This window comes from Lepus europaeus, chromosome 10 (genome assembly GCF_033115175.1).
Source record: "Lepus europaeus isolate LE1 chromosome 10, mLepTim1.pri, whole genome shotgun sequence".
NCBI lineage: Eukaryota > Metazoa > Chordata > Mammalia > Lagomorpha > Leporidae > Lepus > Lepus europaeus.
Window position 1 is genome coordinate 9788305 of NC_084836.1, and position 5250 is coordinate 9793554.

A 5250-nucleotide genomic window follows, 5' to 3' on the forward strand; every position below is an offset into this window, starting at 1 on the left:
GTCTTTCCCGGTACTGATGGACTGCACAGACCTGGAGGCCCCGCCCCCACCGCCCAGCGAAACCAGAGCACAGCCAACAGGAAGTGACACCGACGGCCGGCGGATGAGCAGTTCTGACCACCTGGATCCCAAGCCTCGGGCTCCCACGCGTGTGGGGTGGCCCAACCCCACGTTCCTGCCTTCCCCTCCGGGAGGGAGCCCTCTGGGAGGGTCTCCCACCAGGAACAAGTGGCGATTTCTCTGGACGCAGCCATTCTCAACTGCAGCTCACAGCTGAGCGCACAAGGAAAAGTGGCCCAGTGGTGACAGTGAGCAGAAACTCCGAAAAGCAGCTGGAGACACCCCTCCCCGGGAGCAGGGATCCCCAGTGGCCCTGGTGGCCCCGAGGGTCCTACCGAAAAGAAAGTCGCCGAGACCCTGGGCGAGTCCTTCCCTCGCTGGCCGGTCCGTACCACGTGCCTCCCAACCCACGGCTTCTCAGAGTCTGAGAAACCCCGGAAGCCCTTGGCATGGGCGTAACCTGAGGCTCTTCACAAAGCTGATTAAAAACAGAATGAAGAATGACGTCTTCGAAACCCATGGCGCGCGTTTCCATCACGTGCACGTTCATGAACATTGCAGAGACCCAAGGAGGCCTGGTTTCAGAGGGTCTGCCGCCACGCCACGCCCCCTGCACCCAGTGGGCGTGTCCCTCCGAGCCCTTCCCTCGGGAACCCTCTGCCTGCCGAGGCCTCTTGGAAGGCTGCCGGGCGGTCCTTGGGCAGAACCTCCCTCGATTTGGGGCTTCCCGGGCCATGCATTTGGGGCCAGAATCCGGCAGAGGCAGTGCCACGTTCCTCTCGGTGCGTCCCGTCGGGTGGCAGTGTCATTTGTCCCGTGACGACGGATGCGCCGCCTGGAGCCCTTGGTTAAGTTGGTGTTGGCCAAGCTTCTCCATTGCAAAGTCGCTTCCTCCTCTGTCCGCAGTGAGTGAGTGTTTGGCAGGGAGAGGTGTGGAGACTTCCTCATCGCACCCCCACTGCTCCTTCTCGAAGGCAGCGGTGGCTCTATACCGGGCCAGCCCCTCTCCGGAGCATCGCCAAGCAGTGACTGTGCGGTCCTCAGCGGACACTCCGTGGGAAGGAGAGCTGTTCTCCCTCCCCGTGCTCTCATTCGCTTGTTTAATCAGCGCGCTCTCAGGCAGGGGCCCCTGTCTCGTTGAGTGGGGTCCACTCGGTTGCCGCCGTTGTTGATGTGGGTGCTCCGTCCCCCAAGGTTTGCCCACGAGCACTCATCACGGCTCCCGGGAGCGGCTGTCGCTCCCCACGGCTCTCTGAAGACCGTCCTGCCTTCCAGGTGCCTCGGCCCGCCCTGGGCTCCTCTTGGACTCCGGCCATGGACTCCGGCGTTTCTCCGGCTCCTCTTAGGGGAGAATGGTGTTGAGAGCCAAGATGGCAGTGCGGGGTGTGCCTGCTGCCCACAGTGGAGATGGAGGAATGCTTTGTATATCTGTGTCTCTCATCCCGGCAGCCCGAAGTGCGCCCCGATGCTGCGCAGTCCCCCCAGCCTCGCGGGACGCTTCGCAGGCTCCTCCGTGTCTGGACCTGCACCCTCTTCCTCACCAGGAGGCTGTGGGGCTGTCGGCTGCTGCTCCCTCTCCTCCCTCCTTGCCCTGCGCTCCCACGTCTGGAATGGGCTGGGTTGTGTCCCCCACAAGTACGCGCTGAAGCCCTGCCCAATACAGACCATCTGTACGCAAAGGCTGTGTTCCTGATGATTCTCTTCTCCCTGTAGACTAGTGGGAGAGACCCACATAAGCCTATCAGCAAGCCGGTCTTACGCGTTCCATAGCAGGTGTTGGGACGCTACGCGTTGCAGGCCAAAGATAGCCCGGTGCTGGTTTTTGTTTGGTGCATGAGCTAAAATGGTTGTTAAATTTTGAAATGATTAGGGAAAAAAAAATCAAAGGAAGAAGAATATTTGGTCCAGTGGAAGTGACATGAAATGCAAATTTCAGCCTCCCGTCGGCGGTTTCAGTGGAGCGCAGCCACTCCTGAGCGTTTGTGTCCGTGCCGGCGACACCTCTTTCTGTGCTCCTCCGGCGGCAAAGCTGAGTGATGGAGACAGAGACCGTGAGAGCCCCAGGGCCACGTCCGCTGTCCGGCTCTTCCCAGCCCTGGTCTAGCCTGGGCACTCACACGGCGCCGACCTGGCGAGTGGGGAGGAGAGGGGCTGCCCCCCTCACAGGGTGCCCGGGAGGACCGCCCTGGGCAGGGCCGCTGCTGTGGACCGAGAGGACGGCGCCGTTTGGCCCTCTGATTGGCGCATCCTGCAGGGGGCACGTGCGGCACACCTGCTGTGGGCCAGGTAACGGGCATGGAGCTGCCACCCTGGGCTTTCGGGTCTCGATGGGTGGGGTGCAGATGCACACACCTCTCTCCTGTGTCCCCAGAGACCCCACCCAGAGGGGACACTCATGGAAGCCAGAGACTCATCCCCTCGGGGGCCGGAGGGGCACCCACAGGGCAGGTGCCCCCTGGAGCTGGGCCTCGGGGTTGAGGAGCATCTTTTGGGAATAGTAACATCCTGGCAGCCCCCCGGAGGTGGTGGCTTCTGCCTGCAGACTCGCTATCCCTGGGATCTACTCCCTGGCCTCAGCAGGACTGCAGCCAGTGCAGAGGACTAGGCCCAACGCCCTCCAAGGCCACAGCCATTGAGCGGCGGGGGTGGGGTCGTTGCGACTCTTTCGGCCTCAGTAAGGGGTCTCAGGAGCAAATGTGGGTCCTAGGCCTTCTGTACCCTTCCTTCTCACGTCCGCTCCAGCTCCGGGGACTTCGGGGAGGTGAACGGAGGAGGCCCAGCGTGGCCTCCTGCCCGGAGGGAAGTTGGTGAGACTTGGCCTGGCCTCTGCCCGCCCGGGCCCTCTGCAGGACCTCCGGCACCCGCCGCGTCCTAGCAGAGCCGCCCGGCCTCTGTCTCCCTCGCGAGGCTGGCAGCCAGGGGGGGACAGGCAGCACGCACTCACTCCCCCTCCCCAGTGCTATGGGGCTGCGGGGGCCTCGCGTGTGGCCGCTGTAAGGAGGCGACAGGGCTGCGTCGAGTGGGAACAGTGAAGGCATCACAAGACGAGCGTGGCGGCCGCTCCGTGCTGATCTCAAAACCACCCGATTTTCCCAAAAGTCGTTTCGGCCAGGTACCGAGTTATCTGCAATCAGACCTCTTTTTTCTTCACTTTCCTGGTATCTAAGCGGACTTCCGCCATCTGTCTTTAGCAACTGCAACCAACAAAACCTCGCTTCGTTATCTGCCCGGTGTGGCCGCCCCGTCCTCACGGTCTTTCCATAAACAACAACTGGCCTTCCGGCCCCGGGGCCCCTCTGCCAATTTCCATTCCCTCAGCTTCGGCTCGGCCTCAGCTTCCACCGTTCCCCACCCGTGCCTCTGTCCAGGCCCCAGCCAGGCCCCAGCCAGGCCCTCCTCGCGTGTCCAGAGCTTCCCGCCCGGTGCCTCCGCCCGCAGCTCCCTCAGCCCCCTGCCCTTGCTCTCAGGGCTGCCACATTACACAACTCTGGGGGGCGCCATTCAGGCCGCGCCCGGTGGGATCGGGAGTGGCATCTCCTGAGATGCCCATGGTGACTCTGAGCGGCCACCAGAGTGGTCGCTCACTTCCTTGTTCAAACAAACCCAGCTCCACATGGCCCAGAGCCCTGCCCAGAGCCCTGCCAGCCGCGAAAGACCCTCCATGCGCTGGCCCTCCCAGCCCTACATCTCTCCTCTCCCCTCCCCCCTCCCCTCCTCGTCTCCCCTCGCCCCTCCCCCCCATCTCCCTGAACCGGGCCTTCATCCCGACCCCACTCAGAGCGCATCTTTCCCAGGCCGTGCGCCATCAATTCCCACTTGTCTGGCCTATGTGTTCAAACCCTAGCCAGTCTGCAACTGTCTTTATTTACTTATTTTTTAAAAGATTTACATAGTTATTCAAAAGGCGGAGCTACAGAGAGGCAGAGGCAGAGACAGGGAGGGAGGTCTTCCATCTGCTGGTTCACTCCCCAAATGACCGCAACGTCTGGAGCCGAGCTAATCCAAAGCCAGGAGCCAGGAGCTTCTTCCTGGCCTCCCACGTGGGTGCAGGGGTCCTTGGGCCATCTTCTACTGCTTTCTCAGGCCACAGCAGAGAGCTGGATCGGAAGTGGAGCAGCCAAGACCTGTACCGGTGCCCAATGGGATGCCAGCACTGCAGGTGGTGGCTTTACCCGCTGTGCCACAGCGCGGTCCCTACTTATTTCTTTTTTAAGATTTATTTTATTTATTTGAAAGGCAGAATTACAGAGAGTGGGGGAAGGAAAGAGAGAGAGAAAGAGAGAAAGAGAGAGAGATCTTTCGTTCACTGGTTCATTCCCCAGATGGCTGCGATGACTGGTATTGGGCCAGCCAGAAGCCAGGAGCCTGGAGCTCCATCTGGGTCTCCCACACGGGTGCTGGGGTCCAAACACTTGGGCCACCTTCCACTGCTTTCCCAGGTGCATTAGCAGGGAGCTGGATGGGAAGTGGAGCAGCCGGGACTCAAACGGGCGCCCCTGTGGGATGCTGGTGTTGTAGATGGAGGCTTAACTACCACGCCCAGTGCCGGCCCCAGCACCCAGTTTAAAATGCCGACAGTTTTCTGGGCAAGAATGCCAATCCCCCGGCACTGTCCGTGCCAGGTCACCGGGGGCTCCTCCGCTGCGCTCCCACCAGGCTTCACAAGTCCCCTGTTGAGGGGCAGGCGCTGGGAGCTGCAGCGAGGTCACCCTGGGGGCGTCCGCCTCCCACACTGGAGAGCCTAGTGGATCAGTGTGCGTGCCCGGGCCACACGTCCCCTTGCCAGGGACCGGCTCGGGAAGGCGTGGGGGGGAGGGGGCAAGTGACCGTTTGGCCACTGAGACACCTAGGGACCCCTCCCTGCCAGGAAAGCTGTCGCTTTGGCCTCCGCACCATCCGGTGACCCCTGGAGCCGCTGCAGGCGTTCTCACTGCACTCCGAGCTGTCAGAGCAGAAACAAGCAGGGCCCAGCTTCCTCCGCGGCCCCGTGTGGAACGCTCTGGCCAATGTGTTGCCAAGGTCAAGGCTGGGGCCCTCTGCAGGCGGGCGTGGACGTGAATCCTCCTCCTGATGCGATCCCTGGGCTAGGGCGAAGCCATTACGCCACCAGCAGCCCCGCTGAAACCACAGACGGCCTCGCCTCGACCCGCTCTGTGTGAGTTTTCTCGGAAGAGGGTCGCTTCCCTGGGC